General features: G+C 41.3%; 1 long non-coding RNA gene across 1 annotated transcript in view; it reads right to left on the bottom strand.

Annotated features, from left to right (window-relative positions):
* LOC136862712 (uncharacterized) overlaps positions 1–23014 on the bottom strand; it is a 283837-nt gene that overhangs the window by 55830 nt on the left and 204993 nt on the right. The window contains exon 4 of the long non-coding RNA XR_010859057.2: positions 15767–15835. This is a non-coding gene — a long non-coding RNA (uncharacterized lncRNA). The remainder of the gene's footprint in view (positions 1–15766; positions 15836–23014) is intronic.

Below are 23014 nucleotides of genomic sequence, written 5' to 3'. Positions count from 1 at the left end.
AATTTCAGTAATACAACTTTAGTTTCCTATATTACTGGTGTAAATGAAGAGTTAAGCAATTTGGAGTAATCTTGAGAACACTTTCTTCTGGATATGAGGTAAATGGTAAAATCTTTGAAAGCTACAGTTTGGATACAGCAAAGAATACAGTTGGTACTACATGCCCCAGAGTGTCCATAAGGTTTTACTGCATGGCGCTCGTATAATAAAATTATCCCTAGTCCCCATAGGTCAACTTTCAGAAGAGGCCCAAGAGGCACTTAATAAATCCAGCAAATTCTTCCGTCTATGGAATACTCGAAAATGGCCCAGGAAGCAAACAGTGGAAGATGGTGTCATCTGATCACCTAATAAGTAGCCTGAGAAGAAATCCACAAAAGAAAAACGACCCAAATCCTTCTGAGGTCCTAAGTTTACTACAAGATCCGGCATCAGAAACAGTATAGAGCAATGGACCAGTGTTTAAAGAATAATATAAAGGTGATATACTTTATACATATTTATTATGTAGTGCATTATTATTTTGTATACATCATTACTTTGTTATCATCCTTATTTTTCTTTAATCGAACAGATGTGTGGTACTTAAGTCTAATCATAAATCATAAATGTGTTAATTAATACCTTCCATTCTTAAGTACTTCGTTGCACCACATGTATTTCTCCACTGTTTATTTAACTGTGATAAGAACCAGATGGAAGGAACGGCATGTGTTTCGCCTGACTCATGAAATCGTATTTCAGTGACAAGTTAATTTATTACTGTTTTGACCAGAGATGTAGAGATTTTTAGGACAAGGGAGATAAAATATATTTTGTGTATTCATGAACAGTATTTTATTACGTTTACTTAAAGAGTTCAATTGTTATGACTGTACCTACACTTCAAATACTATTACGTAATGTAGTGCATTCTCAAATGAAAATTAGCATTTTAATATCATCCTGTAATAGTTCAAATGAAATATCTATGGATTGTATAAAGCTAGGAGTCCAACACAGAATACAAATTGTTGCAGATTTATTTTAATCTGGAGTATTTTTCAAAACCTGTAGTCACAAAATAACCTACGTTCAGCAGCATTAAGGAAAGCCCTAATCCATTTGATCATTATTGACATTATTATTATTATTATTATTATTATTATTATTATTATTATTATTATTATTATTATTATTAAGACAAGTTAAACCCCAATTCTTATAAGAATAAGGAAAATCTTAAAACATATTTTTGAACAGTTATTTTAAGGTTTATAGAACATTTCTCTATGCAAAGGTATTTTGCGCGGTCAGACAGCTGTGCGGCGTCTTGGTACCACCATCTGTGAAACGGCCCGGCTTGTTCGCTGCTCTCAAGTCGCTGTCGTGAGCACGTATCGATAATTGTGAAATGATGGGCAAACTACAACACGTCGTCTAGCTGTGTGTTGATACCGGTGTCCGGTTCATTGATGCCAGAGGCCATCGGACACTGTCGGGCATTGTTCGGTGCGACCACAGGATCCCAGTTTGAGAAATCGCTCAGATGTACAACAGTAGTGACCAGGGCCGTATTTCATTGCACAAGATTCATCGAACACTACTACACATCAGGCTGCGGATTTGGAAGATCCAGTCGTACCCAAATGATGACTATACTCCAACTCCAGCAGCGCATGAGACGGGCACGCAGTCATCGACACTTGGGCTGGGGAAAGGTTGTCTAGTCCGTTGATTCCAGATTTTTGATTCATTAAATCGATGGCTGAGCATGTGCACGCCCAATACCATCGGAGGCTATGGAATCTGGTTGCACTGTTGTGTGGGGACACGCTGGTTGAGGAGGTGTGATGGTCTGGGCGATGTTTTTATGGGACACACTGTAACCTACAATATTATAACGGTACACCAATCACTGACAGCTGTCGGTATCTGGACGTTATTGGAAACCAAGAATCATTCACATCAACAGTGAACCCTGCTGGTGATGGCCAGTTCCAACATAACAACGCGACATGCCGCAATTCCAGATTTGTGGATGATTGGTCCAAGAACAGGTCAGTGAATTTGCTTTAATGCCGAAGCTCCCAAATAACTCGGGATATTAACCCAATGAAAAATTAATGATTCGACTTAGAGAAGCGGATTCGTGCTACATTACCACCGTCCCAGAGAGTACGCCAACTGGAAGACCTATTGTTGCGCTTGTGGTATGAGATGCCCCAGGATAGCTACCATCTGCCATCTCTCTGAATCGATACCTCGCAGAGTTGGCGCGGTTCTGCGGGCAAAAGGAGGTTCTACGCCGTATTAATTAGCTGGTCATAATTTAATGGCTCGTCGGTGTACATACATATTTACAAAACGCATATGGAAGAAGAGGATATGAAAACAGATGTTTGTACATTTGAAAAGACTGAGGAAATACATTCTGAGCAATTGAATTAGAGATACTTGCTTAGGACAACCTGACACGCAATTTCGCCTTTAACACGAAGTAGATGCGGCATGGCATGGACTCCGTAACACACAGGAATTGTTAGGAAGCCGTACTGATCCCTACACACTCCACGGTTTCCCATAATGCACGGAAATTTGCCACAGTACGGTCAAAGATGTGCACGTATCTTTCGACAGCATCGCAGGCGTGTTCAACAGGATAGAGGTCTGATGACCATGGGTTTCAGGCAAATATCCGCTAACCATGAAGTATTCACTGCAGAAATTTGCCACATTTCGGGAGCAATGGACCGGGGAATTGTCTTGATGTAGGTGCATGTCTCCAGCTTCTGTACCCCATTGCGGGAAGATGGTATGGTTAATCACACTTCATTGTTATCCAGCAATAAATTCGCGAGAGATCTACTGCACTGTAGACAGTCTGTCCGCTCTCACCATCCGAGCTAGCCGACGACGATCCTGGTTATCAACGCGTTTTACACCATGGTAGTTGAACTTTGACGGCAATGGCTTTGCTCGAATCCACGTACATTCGGTATACTTCTCAAAATGTGACACTTGTATAGCCCAGTTCTTGCATGAATTCGGAGACGGATTAACATGTAAGCCTGGCCCCGACAATCTGGCCGCGATCAAATCGCGGAGGTCTCGTGTCTTACTCATTCTGGGCTCAACTATTATCGAGGTCTGAGGACACCTCAGTCACATGGCACGCCATACTATTACATTCAACGGCCAAACAATTCGTCATTTTGTGTAAACGGCAGCTATCTCTAATGAAATTGCTCATCAGTTAATAACTTCCATACCCAAATGCACAGAACAGGAGACCATTTAGTCTTTATCCATGAAACATCCGTTCGATGTCTACGAATTTCACTGCCTGTGACATCCACCCTCTCGCTAATTTCATTCAATTATCTTTGTTTTCGATTTCTTCCTCATTTTCACAGTAGGTAAATGCCGAGCCTGTACCTAAATTAAAGCAACGGACGGTACTTTCCCAAACCAAGTTTTTCTATGCCAGTATCTCCGAAAACCTGTGTTGGCGTGACGTTAAAGAGAAAAGAAACATTGTTTAATGCTGCCGGTTAGGGTGATGGTTTCCTATACATGGTAAATTAATAACACAATGAGACAAGCCTTCTGACTGCAAGGACTACCATTACTACCCAGATTTCCCCGTGCACCTTGTCAACACAAAATACATACGGTATACACTATTTAATGGCTTGGATCTTAAAACTGACCAGCTGGTTGGATCTTAGATCTCAGCTAACAAAGGGTATTCTTGTTTTGGGCAGTTTATTTCGGTGAGGGACCCTCAGATTAAGAACTAAACTATCTATAAGCCCCTTATAAGGCCAGCCCTCCCTTACCTCTGATAAGCATGGCCTTTTAATAAAATGAGACACGTGATGCTGGAAAATTTGAAAATAAGGTCCTGGGAAGGACAGTTGGTCCAATGTGCGAAAATGGCCGACGGAGAGAGAGCGATATAATGTGGAAATCTATTACAGTTATTGGATTACACCAGTAACAAGATTAATCAATTCAGGTACGCTGAGGTCGGCTAGAAATGAAGATGGAGATATATCTGAGGTACCAAAGAAACATCAATTTCTGAATCCTGAAGGACAGCGTGGAAGAGGTCGACCGAAAACAAGATGGCTGAAAAGAACAGTAGAAGATCTACAAAAGGTAGGCTGTTGAACCGGAGGCAGTCTGACGGCGAACACTCGTTTAAGAGGCAAAGTTTCACAATGAACTGCGGCGCCACAGATAAAGAGTCTAATATTGAGGCTGAGCAATCTACAATTAGAAATTGTCAAGGCTGAAACAGAACGTTCACAATCAAAATTCTATGCACGAATTCGAGCAGCCATATTCTTGCGGGTATCATCGAGGGAGCTACCGAAAGTGCAGGAGCCACTCTTTGATCTTTTATACAAGAACGGTAGTCTAAGTTTCAGTATTTGCATCATAAAAATCGTGCTAGGTCATATTCAGATGCTTCTGTTATCGCAGTTCATTTGGAAGCTAGTGACACCGTTGGCTACCACCGCGGTGCACCTGCAACTATTTTTGTGAAGCCCTTCACTTACCTATATTGATGTGTGTAAACGTACTGAACGGTAGGGGAAGTCGTCTCGCTCACAGGAAGCTCAGGCTTTTCGGATTCAAGAACATGCAGTCGAACAACGTCATGTATTTGCAGAACATTAGTGGATACAGAATAATCGAGGCTGGATCGTCAATCCAAAATCGAGCAGTCAATGAGGCTTGGGATGACTTCAAGTTTGTCGAAAATTCTGTAGGTTGTATCTTTGAACAAATGTAAGTAATCCCGGAAATACCGGTCACTATTCAAGATTCCCGGATTTCAAACAGGATACAGTAAAACAAGTAGAGATGGTCGCTCTTGCTTTATTATCTTGGCGTGCAACCGGTCGCTGCGTGACACAGCTCGAGCTGATAATTAATACCTTGCTGTAATACCACAGTAATGAGCTGCTAATAATACACACACTGCGAACGAGAACTTCTTAGAAACATCTCATTTGTAGGGTTATATTGTGTAAGTCGTATTTAACCCGCCTGGAACTAATCAGAAAAGTCGCATGTCGCTCGCAGATATTCTATTTTATTAGACCTACCTGTGCTCCGAGGTCTTAAAGGTTTGTAGCGACGGTGGGAAAGAAGAGAGTCAAGACTGGCAGGGTAACAACTGTGGCGTTTATTAAACTACAGTCCAAGCGCCTGTCTGGTATACAATTAGGAAATTAAAAAAGGAAAGAACATATCCAGGGCTGCCGACGGTGGAACTCGAACTCTCCACCTGGTTTTCAAGTCTGACAAGATACAGCCTATAATAGCTGGGGGTGGTGAATTTTCATAATATCTATATTACATGAAGTGTTGTTAAATGCTCGTAAGTTTGTATTTTTTTTCATGATCTGTAAACCATATTTAATGTGTTTTGTATAAGAGAGAAAATGATAATGCTAATAATAATAATAATAATAATAATAATAATAATAATAATATACATTTTTACGTCCCACTACCTACTTTTCTGACGGTTTTCGGATACACCGAGCTGCCGTAATTTAGTCCTGCGGGAGTTCTTTTACGTGCCAGTAAATATACACACACGAGGGTGACATACTTCAGCACCTTCAAATACCACCGGGCTAAGCTACGATCGAACCTGCCATGTTGGGGTTAGAAGGCCAGTGCCTCAACCGTCCAAGCCACTCAGCCCGGCGAAAATGATATTAACATGTCATATAAATGCGAAATCAACAATTTTAGGAGTAAAACCTCTTATTTTTCTTCTAGAAACGTAAACCGAGGAGTTTGAAATGTCAAGTAGAATTCGCCTAAGCAGCTATGCAATGTATTTGGGGTCGTGCTGGAAAATACCTTAATTCATTTTAATTGTAACTGATAGAAGAGCACGAATGGCCGAACAAAATGTTCAGACACGTTCTTCAATTACTTCAACAGTGTTATTGATTCATTAACATGCCTTAAGTTAACTTTGTATATTTTCATTTTAATATCGTTATTTTGCATCACTGTAAATATGTTCCCTTTATATATTATGCTTAATCCTAAATCAATTTAAAATAGATGTACAATTTTATGATACCTGATACATTTTTACTTTACTATTAGCTATTTGCAAATGCTATAATACTGTCACATTAATGTTATCAAAACAGATTACCGGTTTATCAGAATTAAATTCAATTCTATGTTTTTTGAACCACAATACAATTGTTAAATGACCAATTCATCATCAACGAGAATCTATACCGGTAAGTACAAATCAAATTGCGAAACTTCCGATTTGAAAATTCTAAAATCATCACCCCTGGTATTGATCAATATCACAAATTATGTTATACACAAGTATTATTTTCCGTTATTGATACAAATAATATTTAAAAAGATTTCGTATTCCCGTTATTTGCCCCTTAATTTTGCTACGTCACCACATACTAACCGAATAATTTATAGCCTAATGCACACCCTGGCTATTCTTGAACCTAAACACATAAGTTTCAACAAATTCTGTTAGGCCGTTTTGCCGTGACGACACAAACGGAGATCTGAAATGAACCCCTTTTCATCTTTTGTATACCTTATCCGATATGTGCGGCACCTCGGCTGCATGGTCAACGCACTGGTCTTCGGTTCAGAGAGCTCCGGGTTCGACTCACGGCCGGGGCTAGGATTTTAACAGTTTATGGTTAATTCCTCTGGATCAGGGACTGGGGTATGTGTTCGAATGAATAAACTCCTCTTCATCTACATACACCACTAACCCAGTCAACATCAGGAAGGGCATTCAGCCGTAAAACAGGGCCAAATCCACGCGCCGTGCGCCGATGATCATCCCACGTTCAAAGTCAGTTAACTCGCTACGTGTTGCCATCTTCACGACACTGGTGTCTGTGACAGAATGCTCAGCTACACCGCAGCTAGTCGCAACGTTCAGAGGTCATACACGGCACATTTTCTAATGAGACACCCCTTCCCGTGACTTTTGGCCAATCAGTGTAAAATTTCTCCAATAATATTAGTTGTATCGAAGCACCTTATATAATAAAAATTGTGCAAATTATTACTTCCGGTCTTTCATGTTTAATGAGATTTTACCTTACGCGGATTAATAACGGAGATATTCCCAATTATTTATTTTTCACATAATCCCAAACATCACCGGAAATACTAGTTCTAACTACAACATCCGATCATTTATATCTCCTTACATTTTCACAGTACGGGCTAAGATAACAGAAATATTCACGAGTTTAGATTATTAATGCTAAGTCCATCAACGCCGACCAACGCTGTTAATGTTCAATTGTCGTGTTAACGAGTTATTTGGCGATGATGGTCTTTGATGTCGTGATTGTATTCATAAGGTGCAAAATCGCGTGTTCTTCGGCTCTATATTGATCAGGAAGACTGCCGTTGAAATGAGAAAGAAAATGTGAAGGAGACGAATAAGAGAAAAGGGAGTCATCAAAGGAGGGGGAAATTAAAAACTTCCTTGATGACAAGATGCCCTAATATCACCGAGTAGGAAGGAAACTAACAATGTTCTAACTGATAAAACTTATGAAGATTACACTGACTGTTGTTATTCGAGGTGCACTCTGCCACTTCTGCTGTCACATAGCTATCGGTGGCAGGTGCACAACAGCTAGTACTAAATAAAATAAAGAGGGAGAAGTAATTATGCAACATTTCATGCTGCCAGTGAGTTGTTGTTAACAATGTGCAATTCTGTTCTAACGTTGTGTCTATACAGGGTGGTAGGAAACAATGTGAACCGGCTATATGAGCGTGAGAGGGTTTGTCATAATGATAAATAATTTGAAAAAATAATTCGATATCTCGCACCGTTGCCATTTTGTCAGCTGCTTGAAGTTAGCCAATCAGATCGTTTCGCGGGCGAATTCAAATGGGCTTCGCAAGGCGGTGTTGCTAAATCTACGCGAGGCTTAAAACCGACTTGAGAGCACCAATCGAAGAAGGTTTGCGTTGCAATGTCCACTGTACGCATGCTACATGGCTGCTTGGCCAACATTTCCGTAAATAACCGATCACCTAGCAGTTACCGATGCCGAGAAAACAGCATCAAACACACCGTGGGTTTCAGCCCGTGTCACGGTAACTTACTTGCTATGGCATGATTCTGTCAGTTCAGAGATACGCATTCAAGTCCATCCCTTGGCGAAGGTTTTTCCTTCGATTGGTGTTCTTTAATCGGTCTTAAGCCAGGTGCAGATTTAAAAACACCGCCTCGCAAAGCCTATTTGAATTCTCCCGCGGAATGATCTGATTGGTTAACTTCAACAGCTGATAAAATAACAACGGCACGAGATATGGAATTACATTTTTTCACATTATTTATCATTTATGACCAATCGTCTAACGCTCACAAACCCGGTTCACATTGTTTCCGACCACCCTGTAGTGATTTAATACACTTTGTTAGAGATGAACAACAGTACAAAAGGAATCGCGCTAAAATGCCCGTCTACAGGTTCGCGAAAATGTCTGATAAGAGAAGTGTCGACCTGCCCTGGTCCATCATCTCCTAGGCTTGCTCAGAGAGGCGACACATTTTGCAATTTAAAATATTTTCATTAGGACCCCACAACAAATGTCACGTCTAATTATGTAAAGAAGCAGTTTAGTGATTCGTTTCGGTGCCACGGAGTCTTCCACAGGCTATTCTCCATATCCACTTAACCCCACACCTACTTCAAGCAAATGCATATTATCACCATTCTACACCTAGTTAATTACAACGAAACTGCCACGTTGTACAATCGCGATCACAAGAATTCCGGGTGGAAAAAAGAAACTGGTAACATTTGGGCGAGGATTTTGGCCAACCTTGAGAATGAAGGAGAAGTAACCAAGGCAACGTCACGCGTGTTCGTCTTCCAGGAGGTGTGGCATGCGACGTTGCGTACTCAGAGTTCACTCTTAACTCCATTTTTTCGGGAACTGATTAAGATGTTTCTATGGTTAAACATTCTGTCTATACTAGCTTTTCCTATTCAAGGAAAACAATTAACTGTAATTTAATTGCGATGAAGTGTGCACGATGTAATCCCACACCAATGTATGGCATTTAATTCTTTGATCAGGTTGAGCCTCTGTGGCTCAGGTGGCAGCGCGCCGGCCTCTCACAGCTGGGTTCCGTGCTTCAGATCCCGGTCACTCCATGTGAGATTTGTGCTGGACAAAGCGGAAGCGAGGCAGGGTTTTCTCCGGGTACTCCGGTTTTCCCCGTCATATTTTATTCCAGAAACACTCTCCAATACCATTTCATTTCATCTTTCATTCATTAATCATCGCCCCGGCGGAGTGCGACAGGCTTCGGGAGTCGGCACAATTCGTATCCTCACCGCTAGGTGGGGCTTCATTCCATTCCTGACCCGATCGAATGACTGGAAACAGGCTGTGGATTTTCAATTGTTTGATCAGCGCCGACAATAACTTCATGGGAACGGTTTTCCAAACGCTCTTGCGTCTCTGATAATTATAATTTTTTAATGCCAGGTTATTTTTACTTTGGTTTTTGAGGATAAAAAGTAGTAGTAGTAGTAATAGTAGTTAACAGGGCCAATATTGACGAAAATAAGGGTCATTATTACAGTGGCTGAGCGCGATGCCATTTGATAATGAAGTCATAGTCGAGACCGCTAACATTTCAGCCAGACTTCGCACACAAGAATTACAAAGAAACTGGAGAATTTGACCCTCAATGAGTTGACATACACATTACGTCTGTTGCCTTGAACGAACCATGTGGTTCCTCTCTTCATTCCCCTCTCCCTTCATTGTCGACCCAGTGGGACGTGTGAACAGGCAGGGAAGCAAGTACCTTCCCCTCGCGTGTGTTCCGTTCATGCTAGATATCCTCGTACTACGTGTTCCCCACCACCCTCACTCTTCATATGTGTGCGCATGTGTTAACGCGTCTAATGGATGTGACCAATGAGAGAGAGTGTGTAAGCGGGTTCTGACTGGGTGGTTCTGAGGGCTGTTACTGATTTATTGCCTGAAATGAATGTTTCTGGCCACCCGATACTAAAGATTTCGAGTGTACCAATGGCCAGAGCGAGCCCTTTACAAACTGTTTGTATGACACCAGTGTTGGATTCAAGGGTGTCTGAATTACACCAAAGGGCATACCCTTAATCGCTCTATTGTTCTACTCTTAGTTACAATAATCTTCATAATCTAACTACAAGGATTGGGGCAAACGTCATGGCAACTTTTTTTCTTGTAGATATGTGAACGGATCACAAACTTATATGTGTCGTGTGGAAAGTTCTGCAGGCATAGTGTGTATGCAGAACAGATGGCTCTGTGATAGCTGGTAGCAGCGCAGCGAAGGCTGTGAAATCAGTCAGTTGGTGAGTGTCGTGCGAGATGGAAGTAACCCGTGTTGAGCAGCGTGCTTACATCAAAATAGCCGTTCTCCGAGGGGGAAATGGGATGGAATGTCACAGTGAATTAGCGGAAACCCTTGTGAATAATGCCCTTTCTTTTGATAGTGGTTTTACGTCGCACCGGCACAGATAGGTCTTATGGCGACGATGGGATAGGAAAGGCCTAGGAGTTGGAAGGAAGCGGCCGTGGCCTTAATTAAGGTACAGCTCCAGCATTTGCCTGGTGTGAAAATGGAGAAACCACGGAAAACCATCTTCAGGGCTGCCGACAATGGGATTCGAACACTATCTCCCGGATACAAGCTCACAGCCGCGCGACTCTACTCGCACGGCCAACTCGCCCGGTGGAATAATGCCCTACCGTACCGTACCGTACAGTAGCACGGTGGGTAGGAAAGTTTCAGCAAGGACGTGTGTCAACCAGTGACGAGCAACGTTCGGGACGACCTGTCAGTGTGCAGACCGACGTGGGACGTGCCGTCACCGAGCAGCTCCTGGATGAAGAAAGACGATGGATGCTACTGGAGTTAGAGAGGGCAAGTGGCATCGACAAACGCACCGTCCACATGATATTGCGTAATGAGCTGCAACTGCGCAAAATCGCATCGCGGTGGGTACCGCATGCACTGGCGGAAGTTTAAAGGTAGATGCGCTATGCAACATGTTCCGACCACCCTGCAAGCTGGCAACAGGACGGCGATCAATTCTTGTCACGAATAATCGCCATCGATGAATTTTGAGCCAGGGCATAAGAACCAGAACTGAAACGTCAGACTGCGGAGTAGTGACATGCTGGATCACCAAGGAGGCAGAAGGTCCGTCAGAATCCTTCCCCAGTCAAATTGATGGTGATCGTCGCGTATGACGTCAGGGGTGTCATTGTTTGCCACTTTGTTCCACATGGGAGAACAGTGACCGCACAGTACTACAGGGACTTCCTGGTGCGACAGGTACGACGTGGCGTTCGGGAGAAACGACCGGATCTTGTGGACAGTGCAATAATCCTGCACGACAATGCAAAACCACACAAAGCAGAGTGTGTAGGGCGACGTTGGTGATGGGAAGACTTGGAGCACCCACTGTACTCTCCCGACAATTCGCCCTGTGACTTTGATCTCATTCGAAATATTAATGAACCACTACGTGGTAGGCGGTTTGCAACGCGAGAGTACATTGTTTATGCTGTGCGCCAACAGGTGACCCGATTCACACATGGTGCGGCAAATGCTGAGGCAGATGGTATTCAGTGCCTCCCACATCGTTGGCAGCGTGTGGTGTCAGTAGCAGGGGACTACTTTGAGGGTCTTTAGGCCCACGTTTGTCATGTCAACTTTATGTTTACTGTGTTGTCATTCTTTTGCTCCGGGAAGGCCATATTGCCCTGTATACTACCGTAATAAAGTGTGTTACGATATTTCAGTGCTATTCATTGTTTACACATGTAGTAAACACCTTGTCCTTTCGTCTGTATATTGTAACCGTAAAAGTTTTGTTTTGATGGCTAGGTGAACACAAGACTCGGCACAGGGGTGACCGGTCCTTATCTGACTTGTTACAGAGGAGAGGGAAGTAAGTATAATTTAATGCTAATTTTTTGAAACGTTTATTCATAAAATAAAGTCAGAGTTTTAACATCACCTCAGCACAGCAGTTACAATGAGTACTTCTCCTGGGGTTGAACTGGTCCTTGTACATTGCGGGGTCGCAATGTTTGCTCACGGTGCCACCATCTTCCGAGCAGGTCTCGAATATCTGGAAGGTCTCGAATATGTCGGAGGTCTGGATGGTCTACGAGCACTCGTGGTCTTGGTTGTAACATGGCACTGGGTATGAAATGGATTCAAAGTAACTGATCTGGACAAATGAGATTATGGTCAGTAGCGTTCTTTAACGAGTCACTAGCGCACTCAATTGTCTTCACAGTGGGATTTCACTAATTAATTAGAAGAACACAGTCATTACTGATGGATTAAGCTGAACTCAAAATTAAACTTGTGATGTGTTAATCACGTAAAAAATAAAGTCACCTTGTTAAAGTTGTTACGAGCTCAACTTCGCTTACCTTGTGCATACTTCTCCGCTCCGATTTCGGTGCACATTATACTGCGCTGCTTCACGAACTTTCTGCTTACAAGTCTGTCTCGCCACTGCTTGGACTGTTCTCCCTCCACGCGCTATCACCGTGACGTCACCCGGTTCTAGTGTTTTCTCGAGCTCGCTTCGCTTCCGTATATATACTGGCCGCTTTCTCCTGTTCGGCGATCAGGTGTGATTGACATGTTGTGATCGGCAGTGAGAGCTTGAGCAGTGTACGCGGCTGGACCGTGTGAATTTCAATTTTTACTTCACTCTTCTTTACGTACTGGGTGAGCAGACCTTTATTATTATTATTGTCATCCATTCAATTTATGCCCTCTCTTTCTCCGTATGGGCTTGGCTAATGCTTGGATTTCGAACTCTAGTCCCTTCAGGACTCTACTAATTGCGCCGTGCCAAACTATTGGTTTTAGACTTGTGGTGGAAATGTGAAGGAGGAAGTGTACTGGACTAGCGATATCATGTTGGCCCTCAGATTCTAAGTGTTATGCATGAACTTTGCCTTCCCTTGTTTTGAAGTGGGACTTGACAGCCTGATCATTTCCCTTTCCCCGCTGTTTGTTTCTTGGTTTTCTTTTCCTGTTCCTCTTTCCATTCTCCTTTTCGTCTCCCATTCGTATTTTCTTATAATTTGCTAATGAAATTTGGTAACATTGTGCTCTGCCAATTTCGCACTGCGTCTGCTGTTTACATTTCGAATGTTCTAGTATCTTCCTGTCTTAAACAAGTGTGTTAGATTTTGGGGGATATAATGTCGTTTTATTGCGTACCATTTTAGGTACTGGAAAGTTCCCTTTAACTTGCGTAATTTTTACTTGTTCCTTTTCAAAATTTCTTGCTGTTTTTTGCGCAGCATTTATGTGTACTTTGTCATATTGGAACTTGAATGTAATGAGAACATTAATTTATTCCTATGGCCCTTATCTTGTACCTGAGTATACCAAAGATTTATTGTGATTAGTGTGATTACCCTTTTTAGTGCCTGTATGAACCAAAATAAGACCTGTCAATAACTTGTATGATTCCCCTTTTCTATGGTGCATCAAACGATCCGATTTTTACTCTCTGTTGTGTAAACATTTGTTATTCTTTTGAAGTTGTTTCAATATATATGTTCATCTTTTCTAAACCTGTGCTTTTGGGAGTTCTTATTTTTGTGTTCCCTTTCGTTTTGCTTAATATGTACCTACCGCGGAAATTCCTCTTGGGAAAAGGCCCATAATTGCAATCGGCACATGACTTAGGATATGTTCTGCACTGATTGTGGTTATTTGAAGCATGACATTTGAATAGTGCCATTACTCCATTCTACACGTTTCCCTGCGCTCTGTGCGCCATACCAGCACATATTACTGGGAGTTTTTCGCTTCCTTTATATTGAACTTTCGTTGATATTTGCCGAGCGATTGCTGCAAGTACTTGGAAATACATGCCCATATTTAATTATACCAATGTACCGCATTACAAAGTCAAGTGTGAGAACATAGACCGAATAACTACTGTATGTAGAAAACAAGGTATCCCGTTTGACACATAACATCGAAGGGAAAAGAATAAGTTACGTGAATTTAATCCCGTTCACTATCGAAAATGGCAAAAGAAAACACTGTCCTTCCTGGAACCGTCCTTGGTTCGTTACAAGTCTTATCGGGATAATTAAAGAATGTTAAATGCAGCAGATCGTTTAAATACTGTACTGAGTTTATGCTCACTTAAGAATCTGGACACTTGTAAAATAGAATCAAAGTTCGACAACACTGTTAAATATGATTAATTATATCAGTCGTTCGTAACATCGACGTACAGTTTGAAAAATATTCCAACACCTTTGGTAGAACAACTGTGCACTATGATGCTCCACTACCGTAAATTCAATAACCTGAACAGTCTGAAAATATTAGATTATGTTCCACTACTAGTACAGTTTGTCAAAATTAAATATAAAATCATGGACAGTTTTGACGTTTCACTGATGATCACGTTTCAACACTTTCAGTATTCAATGTCAAGTTAATCACTTTCGTTCAAATACGAACATCAACTTACAGTATATTAGCGTAACATCGCATTGGTGAGAAAATGTAAATTCCAGTCACACTGTCCTCGAAAATGGTAACACTCTTCAACTGTTCGCACTTCAAGTAAGGCGCAGTTTCTAACACCACACACACAACACTGAAAATATTCTAAGTCTTGTAGTGCGTCGTAATACGCGGACTTAAACTTTCGCAGAGGGTCGAACTGACGACTTACATAATGACCACAGAATACCAAACAGCCGGCCGTCCGATCTCGGCTGTGGTGCCAAGTGAACTGGCTTGACAAGCGAGATACCTGCCTTTTTATTCAATATCCCCAAGAAATTGTAATGGCTAATATCTTCCGTAATTTTCAACAGATCTCTTTGAAACTTGGGATTCATGATTATAAAAAATAAGCTACACGGTGATGTAGTTCATGTCTTTCATATCTTAATTCATTCAGAAGAAATTAATGATGGAAGGGAATCGAACATTCCGTCTGACGTAATACAACCTTGACCAAGTTCTCCAGTTGTGACGTCGCACTTCCCCGCTGCTCAGAGCTGACATGCTCGCAGGGGAAGCGTGCTCGGCGGGTAGCATAACTCCACACACATCGGGGACTTTAACAAAGAGCCGTGTTACGCGTATATGATGTCACATTTTCCAACCGGACTGGTATCTTCAAGAAGAAAAAAGTTTCCATGCCTTTTGCTGAAATCCTCGTATGTACTGTAGCTGCTAATTAATAAAAGCAATGGCCTTTTTTCAAGGCCCTTTATGATTTACAGCTACTGAAGCACTGTTTGCGCAGGGACAAAACCCATTGGTCTAACACGTCAGGTTGCAGAGCAGACAGCCTTTTCAGAGCCACACCACGTGTGTATACACCGTAAATATGTTTAGAACAAAAAGTGTTCACCCGTTATATTTTTTCCTACATTATCTTATTATTACCGCAATGTCCATCATCGCTGCCATTCAATATTTTTTGAGGTCGACGGATGGTGAACCCTTCTAAATTCCTCAGATCATAGAAGCGATTCTAAATCAGTCTAATGACAATCCACATACCACTTGCAGACTTTACAATAAATGATAACTGATGAAATGATTGACGACATAATTAAAACGATACCTGCTGTAAGAAGGATCGAATTAAGATATCTGGCTCTCAATTCCAAGACTAGCACGTAAAAGAATAATTGCTGTACTTACTTTGTTCAGAAGAAAGGAGATCTAAGATTTTCCTCCCGTCTGCATCCGCAATGGCATGTTGCATTTTATCTGTAAAGAATCAAAAAATAGTTTAATTCAGTCTCTGACAACATAATGCTTATTTTAGTAGATCATGTGGAAAACAGGAGGGCAGAATAGAATGTGAAACTATAATAATATTAAGCCTACAGTGACAACAAACTGGTTGGCCATACGTAAGCAATATGGATTCACACAAAATATATTTTTATTTCATGTACGGAGCCGGGAATATCACGGTCAGCACCACTGTATGTTCAGAACGCGTTAAGTCATTTTAGTAACGTATGTGGCGGAGAGAAAGGGGGCTAAGGTTATCTCAGCTTCATGAAGTTAACTGAGGAGCTGCTTGATATGCGAGACAGCGGCATTTGTCACGAAAATTATTAAATACAGCTGAGTAACTTAGTAGTGACGCTGGCCAACTGAATACTCCCAGGAACTGTAGATCGTTTGAGTGGGCAGCAGTTTTCTTGATTTTGTAATATTACTTTTTTTGCTAGGGGCTTTACGTCGCGCCGACACAGATAGGTCTTATGGCGACGATGGGATAGGAAAGGCCTAGGAGTTGGAAGGAAGCGGCCGTGGCCTTAATTAAGGTACAGCCCCAGCATTTGCCTGGTGTGAAAATGGGAAACCACGGAAAACCATTTTCAGGACTGCCGATAGTGGGATTCAAACCTACTATCTCCCGGATGCAAGCTCACAGACGCGCGCCTCTACGCGCACGGCCAACTCGCCCGGTAATCATTACTGTCGATAGAAATATGAGTGAAATTTTATATGATTACACAGTTTTACAGTATTACGTTCTATTCTACTGCACTTTTCACAACAGTAAGTGAAGTCATATTGCGGACATACGAAACGTAAAATTTAATATTTAAAAAAAAATATTTAATCACTAAGAACTACTTCCTCCAATCAACTAAGATGATTGTATCTGTCGATGTCCTTTAGATCTCGCACGAAACTCCACATCTCCTGTTAACGAAACGATAGACTGCATTACTTCCTGTCGTTGCTCCCGTACATTGTAATAGTTGTGGTTCAAATTATTACCATTTCTCTCTGCCTATCAACGGAAAGGCCATCACAGGATCTTGTGTACCTCAATTCGGTGAGACATTCGCTTTCGGAGCTTATAGTTGCAGGTTCATTTTCCTGCAGAACGGACCAGCATAACGTTTGAGCCAAAAAATCCTTGCTAGTAGACTACCTGTCATTTGTAACATGTACCTGTACTTTAATTTCCGCGAATCAACCAAATGACTCCCTGAATAAATGTAGGCGTCATGACGATTCACTCAAAGCCCATCTCATCACAACCAAGCATCGAAGAGCCATGGCTTCGGGGCGTAGAATTGCCTGCACTTATCCCCTCTGGCATCATCCAATTTTATGTCACTTAGCCTATGACTTAATTTTAAAAAATGCCTACAGGAACAGCTGCCTATTATCTCAATTACCGTAGATAAATGAGCTTGATGTTTCTCTTTTACTTAATCTGATTGATCAGAAATAATGCGTTTACAATGTCGGTTTGTTAATAGTGGAAATATGAAAACATTTTCCAGTTCATCGAGTACAATTTATAACGCACAGGAAAAAGTAATGAGACATTAAATAAATACATTAGTAAACTCATTACAGAATTCAAGAAACCAAATGGTCATCTTCAGATTTCTCTATTCACATCAAAAATGAATGAATGAATCAATCAATCAATCACTACTGATCTGCACTTACGGCATTCGACCAGCTGGCAGATTCACTATTTGTTGTTTTCCTAGCCTTTTCTTAAATGATTGCAAAGACATTGGGAATTTATTGAACTTCTCCCTTGGTAAGTTATTCCAATCCCTAACTATCCTTCCTCTAAACGAATATTTGCCCCAATTTGTCCTTTTGAATTCCAACTTTATCTTCATATTGTGATCTTTCCTACTTTTCAAGACGCCACTCAAACTTCTTCATCTACTGATGTCCTCCCATGCCATCTCTCCACCGACAGCTCGGAACATACCACGTACTCGAGCAGCTGGTCTCCTTCCTCCCAGCCCAAACTTTGCAAGATTTTTTTAACGCTACTATTTTGTCGAAAATCGCCCAGAACAAATCGAACTACTTTTCTTTGGATTTTTTCCAGTTCCTGAATCAAGTAATCCTGGTGAAGGTCCCATACACTGGAACCATACTCTAGTTAGGGTCTCTCCAGAGACAAATATGCTCTCTCCTTTACATCCTTTCTACAACCCCTAAATACTCTCATAACCATGTGCAGAGATCTGTACCCTTTATTTACAATCATATTTATGTGATTACCCCAATGAAGATCTTTCCTTATATTAATACCTAGGTATTTTTCAATGATCCCCAAAAGGAACTTTCACCCCATCAACGCAGTAATTAAAACTGAGGACTTTTTTTTTTATTTGTGAAACCCACAACCTGATTTTTAACCCCTTTATCATCATACCATTGCCTACTGTCCATCTCACAAAATGATCGAGGTCATTTTGCAGTTGCTCACAATCTTGTAACTTATTTATTACTCTGTACAGAATAACATCATGTGCAAAAAGCCTTATCTTTGATTCCACTTATTTACACATATCATTGATATATACAAGAAAACAAAGATCCAATAATACTGCCTTGAGGAATTCCCCTTTTAATTATTTCAGGGACAGATAAAGCTTCACTTACTCTAATTCTCTGAGTTCTATTTTCTAGAAACAGAGCCACCCATTAAGTCACTCTTTTGACAAGTCCAATTGCACTCATTTTTGCCAGTAGTCTCCCATGATCTACCCTAGCAAATGCCTTAGACATGTCAATCGCGATACAGTCCAATTGACCTCCTGAATCCAGGATATCTGCTATATCTTGCTGGAATCCTACAACTTGGTCTTCAGTGGAATAACCTTTCCTATACCCAAACTGCCTTCTATCAAACCAGTTATTAATTTCGCAAAGATGTCTTATATAATCAGAAAGAATGCTTACCCAAAGCTTACATGTCAAACTGATTGGCCTGTAATTTTCAGCTTTATGTCTATCACCCTTTCCTTTATATACAGGGGCTACTATAGCAACTCTCCATTCATTTGGTAAAGTTCCTTCATGAAAACAATAATCAAACAAGTACTTCAGATATGGTACTATATCCCAACCTATTGTCTTTAGTATATCCCCCGAAACCTTATCAATTCCAGCTGCTTCTCTAGTTTTCAGATTTTGTATCTTACTGTAAATGCCATTGCTGTCATAGGTAAATTTTAATACTTCTTTAGTATTAGTAACCTCCTCTAGCTGGACATTATCCTTGTAACCAACAATCTTTACATACTGCTGACTGAATACTTCTGCTTTTTGAAGATCCTCGCATACACACTCCCCTTGCTCATTAATGATTCCTGGAATGACCTTCTTGGAACCTGTTTCTGTCTTAAAGTACCAATACATACTCTTCCATTTTCAGTAAAATTTGTATGGCCGCCAATTATGTTTGCCATCATGTTATCCTTAGCTGACTTCTTTTCTAGATTCAATTTCCTAGTAAGTTCTTTCAATTTCTCCTTACTTCCACAGCCATTTCTAACTATTTCTTTCCAACCTGCACCTCCTTCTAAGTATCTTTACTTCTCTGTTATAATATAGTGGATCTTCACCATTCCTTACCACCTTTAAAGGTACAAACCTATTTTCACATTCATCAACAATTGCTTTAAAGCCATCCCAGAGTCTGTTTACGTTTTTATTTACCGTTTTCCACCGATCATAGTTCGTTATTAAAAATTCCCTCATGACTGTTTTATCAGCCATATGGTACTGCCTAATAGTCCTAATTTTAATACCTTCCTTTCTTTCACATTTATTTTTAATTACCACAAAAACAGCTTCGTGATCACTTATAGCATTTACTACTTCGGTTTCTCTATAGAGCTCATCTGGTTTTACCAGCACCACATCCAGAATATTCTTCCCTCTAGTTGGTTCCATTACTTTCTGAATCAGGTGCCCTTCCCATATTAACTTATTTGCCATTTGTTGGTCGTGCCTCCTGTCGTTCGCATTACCTTCCCAATTGACATTTGGTAAATTGAGATCACCCGCTACAATCATGTTCCTTATAGGAAAATACACAGCCGAGTCTCATTATTTAGAAGTAACTGCTGTGTGCAGCACGGACAACAGTAAAGCCGCGTATACACTTGAGCATTCTTCCCGAATGAGCGTGCGGTTGCCCAGTTTTGCTCAGATGAGTACTGGGCGAACCGAATGGAGCCGCATGCCTCAGCCCGATCCGAATGTTGTCGGTACCTCAAAATGAGCACGTGCTCTGTTCGTGCTCAGTGTGGACGGTTGATGAGTGGGGTAGCTCGAACAGTATGAGCCGACTGCTTCCTTGCATATGCGATCTCGCTCGTGCAAGTGAAGTGAAGGAAGAGTGTGAAAGATAATTTCAAGTTGAAATGGAATTGTCCCAGGATAATTCTCTTATCCTCCTGAGGTACTACCACAAGTATCCCGTTCTGTGGAACCCCAAGGACGAGTTCTATTACAATACCTTCACATAGTACGGCTCCATGGCTAAATGGTTAGCGTGCTGGCCTTTGGTCACAGGGGTCCCGGGTTCGATTCCTGGCAGGGTCGGGAATTTTAACCATCATTGGTTAATTTCGCTGGCACGGGGGCCTGAGGGGGGGGCTGGGTGTATGTGTCGTCTTCATCATCATTTCATCATCACGACGCTCAGGTCGCCTACGGGAGTCAAATCAAAAGACCTGCACTTGGCGAGCCGAACATGTCCTCGGACACTCCCGGCACTAAAAGCCATACGCCATTTCATACCTTCACATAATCCTTTAAACACGCTGCGATAGCTTGGCACACTTCAGGTATGATTCTGCCAATGGCCTGTTTCGAAATTTTGAAGAGGTACTGCAAACTCGTGTAAGAGTCTCCTGGAGCCAGATATCGCAGTTTCACAGCTAGGCGTTCCTCGGCAGATATGGCTTTCCTAAATGCTGTGTCCTCTCTCTCAATCGTAACCCTGATAGTATGCAATATCCATTCAAAATCCTCGGATGACTTTCTCGTAAAATTTTTAAAATTGTCATATGTTTCATGTTCGATCGTTTTTAACATTTGAGCATTGCATCTCTCTTCATACAGTTTTCTTTGCCACCACCGCTTTCTCCTTTTTGTTTTCAAGGAATGCAATAAATACATATAACAATAACTGGCGACAATCAATTTTCGATTCACCATTGTAGCCTCAGGTCAGGCAAAACACTACACTCCACCTAAACACAGACGGTGTTCTCGGTCCGCACGAGGTTCGAACACAGTGGAAACTTGCTCAACAGATTCGCATGCGGGTCATGCTTGTGCGCTCCCGAATCGGCAACGCATGCTCATTCGGGGCGAATGCTCAAGTGTATACGCGGCTTTACGCTGGTGGGAGTGACTCAGTAAGGTGCTGGTATGTTGCCACATGTATCTGGGAGTCATTCTCTCTGCAGTGCATCCCACAGCTCCTGGGTTTCGCGTGGCATAAAATCGTAAGATGAGCATGACTAATGATATTGTCTCACTGATACTTAATATTGCTTTCAAGTCTGGGAAGTGGGAAACCAGAAAATTATTTTGAAATCTTGGTCGTGCCCTTCCAACCAGTGTCTGATACTTTTGCCCTTTTGACATGTTGCATTGTGGCATCTTCAGCACTGCCGACAATTGAGTTCGAACCCATGGTCTCCCGAATGTAAATTCACAACTACGTGACCCACATCGTGCAGCCAACTCGTTTGGTAAACATATTCAGTGTGCATGCGTACATAATTTTTACAACGGTATTTGTTTTACGTCGCACCGACAAAGACAGCTCGTATGGCGACTTTGAGATAGGAAAAGGCTAGGACTCTGTGCTAAGAACTTCCTCATTTCAGCTCTTACGGACTTCTTTTTATATTATACAGTAAATTATATTCTGCCGACTGGAAAATGTTTTCCCATTCTCTTGTACTTAATTCGTATATCTGAATTTCTTTAATAAACTTACGGATATTCTCAGTTTGCTTTTGTTATACACATAAATAAATATTTCAAAAGTATCCTTCAAAAATACTACGTCTGCCTCGTTTGAACTCGCGATCTTTAGATTTGAAGTCCGACACTCGATCACTGATCTACGGGGATATTTAACAGGCTACAGCATTTACAGGACAGTACAAATCCAATCAAATCTAGAACTTTCTTTGAAGGACCATACTCAATACTCTTTGCAGGAAGCCAATTAAACAAAAATTGGAATTTGAGCTAACTCTGTAAAAGGCGAGTGCTTTGTAGACAATGGCTGTAGCAAAGAACGAAGGAACATTCCAATAAAGTGACTGACTCCTAAGACTATTTCTTTGACGATGTTCGCCAGATAATTGTCCCAATTATTTTGATTTCAAGCGTGAAATATCTCAGAAAAAATTGTACCATATATAGAACTGATGAATATTTGGGGCGCTAATAGTGAGAGATGAAGATCGAAATGAGAAAATAATGGCCGTGGTCTAGGATAATTTGTAAAAAGTAGTTAAGTGAGACTTAAAGCCAGTCACATTATTATTTTATTATTAATATTATCATATTATTTTATAGTTCCCATTTTTTCTTTACCTACTCTGATCAAGCTTTAAAAGTTTCTAGTTAAAGTAGATGCGCCATAGAAGTGGCACCTAGGTCACAAAAACAATAGAATGTCACTTGTTGCTATGGTAACAGATGGTTTGTTGTGAGAATTAATGATGCCACACCCCTACGATTGACGAGTTCCTGGTTCGGTATTGTTCGTGGCGAGTTAACTTCTAAACAATAACCTTTATATATGTTAGACCACTGTAAACAACCTGGTGACTTCAGAACTGCTTACTTATAGTGTACTGGGTTTGTTTTCTGCTGGTGGTTTAACGCCGCTCCAACTCTGATAGGTTTTTGGCAACGGCGGGATAGGAAAGGGCTAGGAGTGGGAAGGAAGCAGCCTTGGCCCTAATTTTTATTTATTTAATTGACCTTTGCCCTAACAACATTTGGTCATCCTCCATGTACAGTGATGATGATGATGATGCTTGCTGTTTAAAGGGGCCTAACAGCTAGGTCATCGGCCCCTTATGGCACGAAATGAGACGAAATGTACGGACAATTAAAAAT

This window comes from Anabrus simplex, chromosome 2, assembly GCF_040414725.1.
Source record: "Anabrus simplex isolate iqAnaSimp1 chromosome 2, ASM4041472v1, whole genome shotgun sequence".
NCBI classification, from domain to species: Eukaryota; Metazoa; Arthropoda; class Insecta; order Orthoptera; family Tettigoniidae; genus Anabrus; species Anabrus simplex.
Note: the sequence above shows the minus strand (reverse complement) of the source record. Positions and strands in the feature narration are given on the sequence as shown.